Here is a 12,462-nt window from a genome sequence, read left to right as displayed (position 1 = left end):
TATGAAATGGGCTATTAAGCTTGCACAATCCACATGAACGAAGTAGGCATCTAGTTATACAGTGATCTGATCCTCGAGAGGTCCTTGAGGCAGTAGTTTGCAACAACATAATTCACCCAGGTAAGGTAGTATTTGCATAACCCAGCTGGCGGGTCATCCAGGTAAGTTGATCTATTTATAACCTAGCTGGCTGGTATAGGCTTCGGAAATTGTGGCAGTGTTTGTTTTAATTTGTTTATAGCAACAGGATTTAGTACATGGAAAGAAGAAACATACTTTGTGTATATTCAGGAAGCTAAGATTTTGAGGAATTTATTGAAAATCTGTAAGTATCCTTCTTTTTCATATGATTATAAAACCGTACAAATACATATTTATATTTCATGTGGTCACAACGGGTGACAGTTACTCAGTCGATGTATTTTGCGCGTATCAGTCTGACTACATAGTTATTATTTCTTATCACCCGTGTTATTCTCTAGTCTGTGTATGGAATATATGATAGCCAATTGCGGACAACATATTAACCATGCAAAGAAACTGAACTGTGTAAATAGGAACATTTTTGTAGACGCTGTTCGTTGCCGTCTACAACTACAAAGTAACCCAAATGTGTGCATATGCAGAAATTTGTGTCATCTGAGAAAAATATGTACAAGTAAAAAATTATTTTCTTTAAAATATAAAAAATTCGGCTGCTCTTGGCCATCGTAGAAACATTACTGGAATTACATTAGTTTTGAATGTGTTTGTTATCACGTATTGACACAAATATATAGAATGGATGAGTTCAGACTTGATACACAGATGCTTAGAGTCTTTGAGGTCAGACTTGATACACACTCATATCATGGCTGAGTTTAGAGCTGATACGGAACTACAAATCGATTTGGTAACAACTTCAGTGTAGGACGATAGTGACTATATCACCACCATTATCGTCACCAACACCATTAGTATCATCATGACCATAATCGTCGTCACCACCATGATCATCATCACCATTAGTATCATCATCACAATTATCGCCATCGTCACCATTATTATCATACCCGCTATTAATATCATCATCACCACCATTATTATCATCACCATTAGTATCATCAACACCATTATCGTCATCACCACTATTATCGTCATCACCATTATCGTCATTACTACCATTATCATCATCACCACCATTAGTATCATCATCGCCACCATTATCATCATCGTCACAATTATTAACATCATCACCACCATTATCATCACCACTACTATCACCGTTAGTAAAGGTGAAAGTTGCCAACACTGTTATATCACTTTAATAAAGACACTATTACTATCAGTTGTGGTGATAGTATTTTGATGATAGGTTGAGATGTGGTTTGATGTTAGTTGTAGCAACACCTCCAGTAGTGGTAGAAGTTGGTGTAGTTGTTGTTTTTCTGGTGATGCCAGTACGATGAAGAGAATGTAGATAAAACGTAAATTGGACGATTTAAAGTTTAGAAAAAAACTTTATTTATTTGACTGACAAATGGATAGATGCAAGTAATCGGGTTACTAAAAACAACTCAGGTGGCCTAGTGGTTAGAGCGTCAGCCTCGGATGCGGGAGGTCGTGTGTTCGATCCCCGGTCGAGTCATACCAAAGACTTATAAAAATGGTACTAACAGCTGCCTCGGTTGGCGTTAAGCATTAAGAGGTTTGTGTTAGGACTGGTCGGCCTGGTGTCAGGATAAGGGGACGTCCATTAATTATATCAACAGTTTTTGAGGCAATTTTTTATCCCCCCCCCCGCGTCAACAACTGTCAAACTTTCAGTGACCCCCCCCAATAAAAATTTTACCCCCCCCCCCCGTACAAACTAACAATATTTTCTACGGCTGGCTTTTATGCTAAAAATAGAATTATGGAAATTGAAAGGTCTACAAATAAATTTTAATAATTTTTTTTACTTGTTTAACAGGTTTCAAATTTACTGTAACACTTTGAATTCATGAAAAAATCGAGACTTTATATTCTAGCTTCTATCATCTTCCCATGGGGAAACCAAATGTTCCTCAATTGTTATAATGGGCACAGTGGCTGATTCATTAATTTCTTGTTGAACCGATGCACCCGATACCAATGCACCGACTAATTGCCTATTTTTTGATTTATTAAATTTATCGTAAAAAATAACATTGTTGACGTCAATTTATCTTGAACTCCCCCATGTCAACAATTGTCAAACTTCTTCAAACCCCATCCCCCCATCTTGTTGACATAATTAATGGACGACCCCTAATGTGACTGGGTGGGACATCATGCTGCATGTCTGCGGCATAATGCCCCAGTGCTAGACATCACTATAAACTGTCACACTGCAGACATCGTAGCGATATGACTGAAAAGTTGTTAAAGCTACGTTAAAAATCCAAATCACACACACACACACACACACACACACACACACACACAGAGCAAATAAATAAACCGAAAGACGTGTATGCAAACATAGGAGATGGTATAACGGTACCAATTGCGCAAGTCCAGGTGGGCGGAGCTTAAGGTGTATGGAACATTGTATTCAGAATTAAAGAACAAAACTAGCTGTGATTGGTGCATTATGTAAGACTTGTACTTTCTGTTTGGCTTAAAAAAAAGTTGAGCCTCTTGGCAACACGTGAGTTTGTGTTAATTTCTATCTAGATCATATTTTGTATTTTTTATGATTTTTTTAAAATATGGTACACATGACTGAAAATGTGCTTGTTGTGACTAGATAACTCTTACCCCTGTCTAGTTCCAGTAGAGTTATCTCTCTTAAATGCAATGGAGTACCTGGTTATGTCATTGTCAAATTGACAATCTAGCATTGTTCTATATGACAGCGTGTGACATGCATGCCCAAGTAGGACAGAAAGTATATTTATTTCACAAAACATTAGCATTGAGGTATATGGAAAAACAGTTGGTACCGTGATACCAGATATACTGTGATAATTGGATGCGGCATGATGCCCCAGTGCTAGACATCACTATTAACTGTCACACTGCAGACATCGTAGCGATATGACTGAAAAATTGTTAAAGCGACGTTAAAAATCCAAATCACATACACACACACACACACACACACTAAAAGCAAATAAATAAATCGAAAGACGTGTATGCAAATATAGGATTTTTACAGTGATAATTGGATGCTTATTCATTCATCCCTTTTATTGTGGTTTATCTATGTTGAGTGCCTGCATTTGATTGAACAGCAATATGAACGAGTTATGCCAGTAGCTTCTCGTGGGTCGGTGGTTCTTCCCAGGGTTTTCCAGGGTTCTTCCTCCACCAGTTATACTGGCCGCCATCAATAGCCTATCGTGTGCTGAAAAATGGCGTTAAACCCTAGAACAACAACAACAACAGTAGTTCGCAATAACATAAATCACCTGGCTATGATAACCTTTTATAACCTAGCTGGTGTGTCATCCAGGAAAGGTGCCGTGTACATAACCTATTTTTCTGGTATACGCTTGGGATATTCTCGAAGTGTTTGGTTTGGTTGTTGATAGAATCAGGGTTTAATACAGGGAAAGTAGAAGAATACTTTATGTAAATTCATGAAGCAAACATGTTGAGGGATTTATAGAAATTTTGTAAGTATCTTTCGTATGATTATAAAACTGTATAAATGCATATTTACATTGTAAGTGTTCACAGTGTGTAACAAATACCAAGCCGATGTATGATTTAATTTAATAGTAATTTTCATAAAAGATGTACATGACTTTATGTTCTGTTCAAGTTCGTTTATAAATGGTTATCTCAGAAGAATGCAAGACATATTTACAGCATGAAATGGTTAATAAAGATGAAGATCAACAGGCCTAGAATGGCCAGGTGGTCTAAGGTGCGTGCCAGTTTGATTTAAATCATATTTCCGTTGTCCTAGGTGACGATCTCCCAACTGCCATACCTACCAACCAAGCAAGATTCATGCATAAAGCGCAGAATTATAGATAGCATGCACTGCATTATTGTTTCGCATGGATAATCAGAAAGTATAGCCGTCCATACATGTATATTCAGGAAGGATTTACGGACAGGTTATTAAGGTCTAAACCTATTTTCACGAGAATGCTAAGGTAATAGATCTATGCTTTATTGTAGAAATGAACTTTCCTACAAGTTACAAATGGATCCTAGATTTGGGGTTCTACATATGTATAAAGAATAGAAAAAGCATAAGTAACAGCCGTATTAGTATCACGTTAATCATCATCATCGCATACCCCACCGGCATTAATATATGTATGGATTAATATCACTGTTATTAAGCGTTTAATTTGTCTTACCCAACGTTTTAGTTTACAAACTATTACTTAATAGATACGATTATTATTGTTTATTATAATTTCCTTGACAATGCAACGGTTTTTCACTCTTACACTGTAAGCTGACCTGGAATCGTTTGCTTCGTGTTGACCTGGCAACATTTCAACAAGAATGTACCAAAATAGCCATGTCTGCTGATATCAATTATGTTGGTGGTGATGGTATGAGAGAGAGAGACAGAGAGAGAGAGAGAGAGAGAGAGAGAGAGAGAGAGCTTAATGGAAATAAATGGGAGTAGGGGTGGGGATATTCTAGACAGAATAGTGGAAAGAAATGGGAGTTATTAGTTGTTGAGAGAGAGAGAGAGAGAGAGAGAGGAGAGGGAGGGAGACAGAGACACATATAGAGACAAAGAGAGAGAGAGAAACGGGGATTGGAGCAGCAGAAAAAAGTGGGTGTGATAGATATTGAAATATTCCTAAGAAAATGCTTGGGTATCATCATAGAAACCTCCACAGATAACGACGCATGTCTCTTGTACGCTTATTCAGAGATGACATAGTGACATTGTGGAAGGCGGCACTTTAATATAGAACAGGCCATGTAACGAACGCTGTCATTCGTCACATGATCTTGTTTGCTACGTAGTAGCTATCTTATCAACAAGCTGGCATGTGATCATAGCACGTGATTGAAGCACAGTTTAGACCAGAATATGACTTGGGTCGATGTAGAATAGACTCCGATCAAAACGTTTTAGAAGAGACACTGATAGGATAGGTTGTATATCAATAACACATACTTAATTTAGTTTAACAGTTGCAGACGTAACATTACTGGCCGTGGTGACGTATGGTGGCAGCTTAAAGTGATGTCTAGGACTGGGGCATCATGCCGCAGACATGTATCATCATATCCCACCCAATCACATTATCCTGATATCAGTCCGACCGGTCCTAACACTATCCTCTTAATGCTGAGTACCTAGCTAGGTAGCTGTCAGTACCATTTTTAATAGTCTTTGGTATGACTCGGTCAGGGTTCGAACCCGCGACCTCCCGCATCCGAGGCGGACGCTCTAACCACTAGGCCACCAGAGCGGTAAAGTCAGACTTGGAGACTTCTGACTGAAATTATATATTTAAAAATGATGCACATAATCATGGTTTATAGTGCTGTTGTTTTTTTTATTAAACCGAAAACTTTGTTTTATTTTATAATTTTGTACTTATTAAAACATTAAACACTTGGCTTAAAATGTGACTAAGAAGTAATACAAGATAGTATTTCAAATTAAAATTGTTATGCCACTTTAAAAAGAGATTTTAAAAAAAATCATATCAGATGAATGAACTAATAAAGCAATGGAATACCTAAGAAACAAAAACAGCTTAAAAGGTCTCTTCCTCAAATAAATTATCCGGAAAAACATAAAATCAAGAATGTGAATATCTCACATGGATAATCATCTGTTTCGAATTCAGGATGTGCACGAAATGATTAGTACAGACAATGTGAGGCAGATACAAGAGGAACAAACCCTTCGTTTCAATGGGTAAACCCATCATACATGGAAATGAGTGATGTTTACCTGTGAATGAAGTATTAACGGAAAAATATTGATAGTCGTGGTACACTTTTCAACTTGTTATCAAAATATTGGTGTAGAGTAGATTTTGCGTTCCAGACATAGAAAGAGGTAGAAATGTTGGACTAGTAATTCCTATGTAACGGGTCGGAATACGTGTGTCAGCTCTGATAACTCAAATGGTAGAACGTCCGTCGTGAGTTAGGGATATCATGGGTTTCATCCTCGGCAAGGCCGTGTGTCTTTCCTGTTGCTCCGGTATTATTGTATTCGTTATCGTGGATGTCACCATGATCATCATAACACTTGCAACCACCTTCAGTAACTGTACAGGTCAAAAACACTGATGGCAGTCTAAGACACAGTGAAGGTTGTTTGAATTTATGGTGCTTACGTTTCCGGAAATGTATGTGTTAGAGAGAGAGAGAGAGAGAGAGAGAGAGAGAGAGAGAGAGAATATATTTCGAAATACAAATGGAATGCAATGCGCACGAATTGAGTTCTTTGAGGTCAATTTTAGATAATGCCTGTTTCTATCCCAAAAGTTCTTCGTCTGTACAAAGTTATCACAATAAGGTGTGGGGCCACGAATGGCTGGGTGGTCTAAAGCGCTCACCGTTATGGATTACTGCCATCTCACCTCTGTCTGCGTGGGTTCGAGTCTCGGATTCGGCCAATATGGGTATTCGGGAGTGCTTGCCAGTATCTTCTCGTGGGACACTGTTTCTTTCTGGGTTTTCCTGGGTTCTTCCTCCATCATTTATACCGGCCGCCATGTATAGCCTATATTGTGCTGAAAACTGTCGTTACACCCTACAACAATAACAACAATAAGTTGTCGAAAGCAAGTCTAAAAAATAGAGCCTCTAGAGTTATCACATGCAAGAAAGACCGAATAATGTGTACAATGGCTATTCACAATCCAACATGCGAGAAAGCCCCAATAATGTGTACAATGGTTATTCATAATCCAACATGCAACGATTCCACAGTAACAGTTGTTGTTTAGAATCTAGCACATCATCTCATCCAATTTCTCACAGATATAAGAAAGATTACACCCTACTCATAACTGACTTTTCTTTTGACTGATTGTCAAACAATACCAAGGACAACGGACGACGGACCCAGCAAACATTTTTTTTTTTACATTAGATGATACTGAACTTAGTTGATTATATATGATGTTATCGATATTGTTGCATTATTAATATTAAGTGAATACACTTTGCCAGTTTGATAAAGCAGTAATCCACGATATTTATATTTGCACATGCACAGTCAAGACATATAGTTGTAGTGCTAAATGGTCAGTATTTACTTGATGCCTTTAAGCACACAGTCAAAATCTATTTTTTGTTGTTTTTAACAGTACACATTTTTGCACACAAGCTGATATTTACGTTAATTTCTAAATTAAATGGTAGTCATGTATATAGATTTTGGCCGGGAGTTTGTTCTTTGTTCTTTGCTACTCAGTTCTAACACATATAATATGTTAGGTTGGCAACTCATTTCACCTAAAATCGATACGTTTTTATTCACAGTCCATTTAGACGATAAGATGGCCACATCAACATCACGGAAAACTATTTGCAATCTGGTCTATGCTAGGACTCTGGAACTAAAAGCAGAAGGTATGTGATATACATATAACAACCTTGTTGCTATTTATTTACTAACACATCAATACGTATACATAGTGTTCCAGAGCATGCTAAACGTGTTAGGCGGAAGTTATACACCATCGTCAACATTTTTATCAGTCGGAATCTTGATGACATAGTTCTCTTTTATTTATTACTTCAGGTCGAATATACTTCATGAGATTATTCAATAAATTGATATGTAATGCAATTTTAAACAGTAAACGTATTGAGTATTGATTTAGCTGCCTGATATTAAAAGGTGTCCCATATATAGCAATGAAATGCGTTAAAAATGAACATTTAAAAATAAACACTATACTTTATCGGACGCAGGATGGTGTATTTGGCCTCTTATAAGTCGGATTTTCATGGTAGGATTTTTGTTATTTTTTTCTTACTACTGACAATAATGTTTCGATGTTAATATTTTGCTACGTATATGAAAAATAAAATAAATTTTCAGTGTGGATATTTTTGAGAAGGTTAAAAGTATGACAGTTTGTTAATTGTCTATAAAGCCAAATGTATAGTTCCTTTCGTACGAATATATTTTTTCAGGAACACAAAAATAACATGTATCGGTATTTCGCTTTTCAATAGTTGAACATCAATATAAATACAAAGTGGAAACCCTAAAAGTAATTTCTTTTTTTAGCTCTCAAAAACCGCGAAGTTTATTTGTTATTTTTTAGTGTTTCGACCAAAAACAGTGGCGAGGTTCATCCCCTCCATTCCCATATTCAAGTAATTCATGCAACGCGCCAATATGATTTGATGGCATTACGTCATATTCCACGGGTTTATTGGATGCCCTAAACATGTTTTCGTGGGCAACATGTGTAACACTGGATAAGTCTGGATTCTTTGAGATAACACGATCCACCCTAATGATTAGACATATATAACATAATCAACCCTAATATACACATATAACACGATCCCCCTAAATGACTTTTCACAGATAACATGATCCACCCTAATGCTTAGTCATATATATCTTGATCCACCCTAATGGTTAGTCACATATAACATGATCCACCCTAATTACTAAACACAGATAACATGATCCACCATAATGGATATACACAGAGAACATGATCCATCTAATGGTTAGACACATAGAATGATCCACCCTAATGTTTAGTCACATATAACATGAGCCACTCTAATGGTTAGACACGGATTGCATGATCCACCGTAATGGTGAGTCACAGACAGAACGATCCACCTGATGGTTGGACAAATATAGTATGATCAACCCCAATTGCTTGACACGGATATCATTATCCACTCCAAATGGTTGGACACAAATAACATGGTCCACCCTAATGGTCAGTAACATAGAATATGATCCACAAGAATGGCTAGACACATATGGCATGATCCACTCTGGTGAAACAACACAGCAAACATCATCAACCCTATTGGTTAGGCACATTTAACAAGATACATCATGATGGCTACCAACAGATAAAATGGTCCACTCTGGTGGCCAGACACATATAACATGATTCATTATTATCCTTATTATTATTATTATTATTATTATTAAGTATAAACAAATATTTAAAATTCAACGTAACTTAAGAAATTGCTGTATTGATATTGTTATAAAGTTTTAAATTGATAGTATCACAATGTTTGACACACACACACACACACTGGTGTACTATACATAGTTACACACTTCGATGGCCCAAGTGGTTAGAGCCTCCGCCTTGGATGCGGGAGGTCGTGGGTTCGAACCCCGGCCGAGTCATACCTATGACTTATCCAAATGTTACTCGCTTGATGCTCTGAATTAAGAGGCTAGGACTGTTCGGTCTGGTGTCAGGATAATGTGACCAGGTGGAACATGATGCTACATGTCCGTGGCATGATGCGCCCGTGCTTGACAACACTATAAACTGCACCACTGCAGACATCGTCGCGATATAACTGACAAATTGTTAAAAGTACATTTTCAACCCAAATTACACACACACACACACACACACACACACACACACACTACAGAATTACGATATCAGAATTACACCGACGATCAAAATACTGCGTAAATATCATTATTATGTCTAAATTCAATTTCATGATACCATAAATTGTGTTGAATTTATTACATTATACATTACATTTTTTTCCAATTCTGAATTTAAACTTTTCATCAACAAGTGTTGCAAGGGGGAGGGATGGGGTAGTAGGTTACATTAAAAAAATCAGTCCAAAGTTTTTGGGCATAGGCGAAGTTATAAAATATGTAAAACTTCAACTACAATTTGATTTAGAACTTGTCTGCTATCCACTGCATGTATAATATCCCGTACCTATACACTACATGTATAATATACCGTACCTATACACTACACGTATCATATCCTGTACCTATACACTACATGTATAATATTCCGTACCTATACACTACACGTATAATATCCCGTACCTATACACTACACGTATAATATCCCGTGCCTATACACTACACGTATAATATACCGTGCCTATACACTACACGTATAATATCCCGTACCTATACACTACACGTATAATATCCCGTACCTATACACTACATGTATAATATCCCGTGCCTATACACTACACGTATAATATCCCGTACCTATACACTACACGTATAATATCTCGTGCCTATACACTACACGTATAATATCCCGTACCTATACACTACACGTATAATATCCCGTGAAACTCTGAATCAGAGTAAATAGCTTCAAGAAGCAGACTGGGTTTCCTTAGTTTTCGAAATCGTTTTATTATTTGTATATTATTTGCCATTTTCAAGACAACGATGTACATAGATCATGTGAGGAGAACCACAACATATTTTCAGGTGGGGTTTTAAAGCGTTTTCAAGGGTCTAGTTTCATTCAAGAAGCAAGACAATATATTCTTCGGTATTCATGTCATTTATCGACACTTTCAGAAAATATTGTTGAAATTAAAAGTGAATTTGTTGACCAATCGCCATTTTCAGTCAAGCTGACTTCCGAGTTTTCAAAATTTTAACTCAGTTTTAAATCTCGCAGTACCCATCTGTAACCCTAAACGTATGCCAAATTGTTAAATTTTCGTCACGTATCTCAGTCCATATAAGGTACGTCTGTATTCAGTTGTTTACATGGACCTATTTTCGAGATCATACTTTGTAATATGTAATCTGTGAGAGTACGATGCCAGTAGTTAAATTTAAAATAGTTATATCTCTTCGACGTAAATCCCCACACGCACAAAATTAAATACAAGCTCCATTAAATAATTCATATGCTAGGTCCCTGATGCATTACCAAACAATCCTATCATATATATTGCCAACTTGATCGGACACTTTCAAATACTATATTCTTTGCTGTTCTTCTTATTTTATTTTCATTTCTTTGGTGGAGGAGGGGTAAGTAAAGTGTGGCGTGTGGTAAATATTTTTCTCTTTAGCTCTAATTGTTACAGACAACGATAAATTAAAGGCTAGTCTGTTGCACGTCATCTCCCTGCCAGCCGTTCTTTATTACCAGTTTGTTCGCGCCGGTATAACCCCACAGTGGTCATCTGTAAAAAAAAAAAAAAGTCTTATGTCGATACTACTTCTAAATGGATGACATACGAGTAACGAGTTTTCACCTGAAAACATATTATGGTGTCTCTTTGGTCCCATATGAAAATAATGGCGATTTGATGTCCAATGTGAATACCCAATTAGTTGTTTAAACATACTCTTCCTAAATAGATGGTCATATAAACAGAGAGTAGTTAAGTGGGCCACCATAGGGACAATGGGACTTAGCATTAAAAACACCCCTGGGCAACTCTAGGGACAATGGAAATTTAACATGGAGAAAAACGCTGGGCCACTTTAGGGACAATGGGAATTTAACATAGAGTTTGGGTCTGTCTAGGGACAAGGGAAATTAACATGGGAATAGAGTTTGGGTTTGTCTAGGGACAAGGGGAATTGAATATGGGATTTTTTTTTTATTTAAAGTTTTTTTAAATTTAAATTTAAATTTAAATTTAGAAAAGGGGTAGGCAATGGAAAGGCTATCTCTTTTCGAGAAATATGGCTGGCCCTGAAAAGGGCCTTTGGGTTTATGTTAATATTAATATTAACATAGATGGCATCTGTCACATCTTCTTCTTCTTCTTCTTAAACTCCTTCTAACTACCGGTCCATACACAAGTACCCTCTTGAGACATCCTTGTCTTTCTATGTAAACTCTCCTCATCCATTGAATAGTATCTGTCCTATCAACAACAGTCCACTTGGACCTGACATACATGAGCATGTCCGTCCTAAACATCATGGAAGACACAAGGGTGGATGACTCAACTGTGGTCCACATCTTGAAGCGACGAGAATAGGTGAATCAATGCAGTGAACTGTGCTTATTTATAGGTACAGGAAGGATTGAAACGGATTGAATTCATTCACCAATCCGAACACGCGTTACAAAATTCAGTCAGCTCGCATCCAATCCGAAGAGAGCAGTCTGTGACGTCACGTGGTCTATATAGATTCGTTAGCGCTTGTGTGCAGTCAATCTATGCGACAGTGATTCAACATGACGGAAACTCAGAAAACGATCCATTGGGGTGCACCAGCAGGGGAGACTGCCCAAGGGAACCCGGACTTACTTTCAGAAGAGGTACACTGGGATTTTGTGGATTTTCTTACCTCGCAAGAATTTGTTCCAGAACCTTCGTTAACTTCTTCATTACCGCAAGTGGAGAATTTTAGACAGAGACAGAAAGAAGAATTGGAGAAATTTATGCAACGACAAAAGGAAGCGGAACAAGCTTTTCTCCTACAGCAACAGCAACAGCAACAAGAAGAGGTAAGAAAAAAACAACAGCAACAACAGCAAGAAGAAGTAGCAGCAAAGAAACAAGAGGGTGAAAATCAAACGGCTACGGTACTGT

General features: G+C 37.3%; 1 long non-coding RNA gene across 1 annotated transcript in view; it reads left to right on the top strand.

Moving 5' to 3' along the window:
• Positions 1-203: 203 nt before the first annotated feature.
• The window catches only part of LOC149786905 (uncharacterized), a 28,635-nt gene continuing 16,376 nt past the window's right edge, over positions 204-12,462 (top strand). Inside the window, exons 1-2 of the long non-coding RNA XR_016425228.1 lie at positions 204-325; positions 7,435-7,524. This is a non-coding gene — a long non-coding RNA (uncharacterized LOC149786905). The remainder of the gene's footprint in view (positions 326-7,434; positions 7,525-12,462) is intronic.

Source organism: Sinohyriopsis cumingii, chromosome 12, assembly GCF_028554795.1.
Source record: "Sinohyriopsis cumingii isolate HCF-2022 chromosome 12, ASM2855479v2, whole genome shotgun sequence".
NCBI lineage: Eukaryota > Metazoa > Mollusca > Bivalvia > Unionida > Unionidae > Sinohyriopsis > Sinohyriopsis cumingii.
Note: the sequence above shows the minus strand (reverse complement) of the source record. Positions and strands in the feature narration are given on the sequence as shown.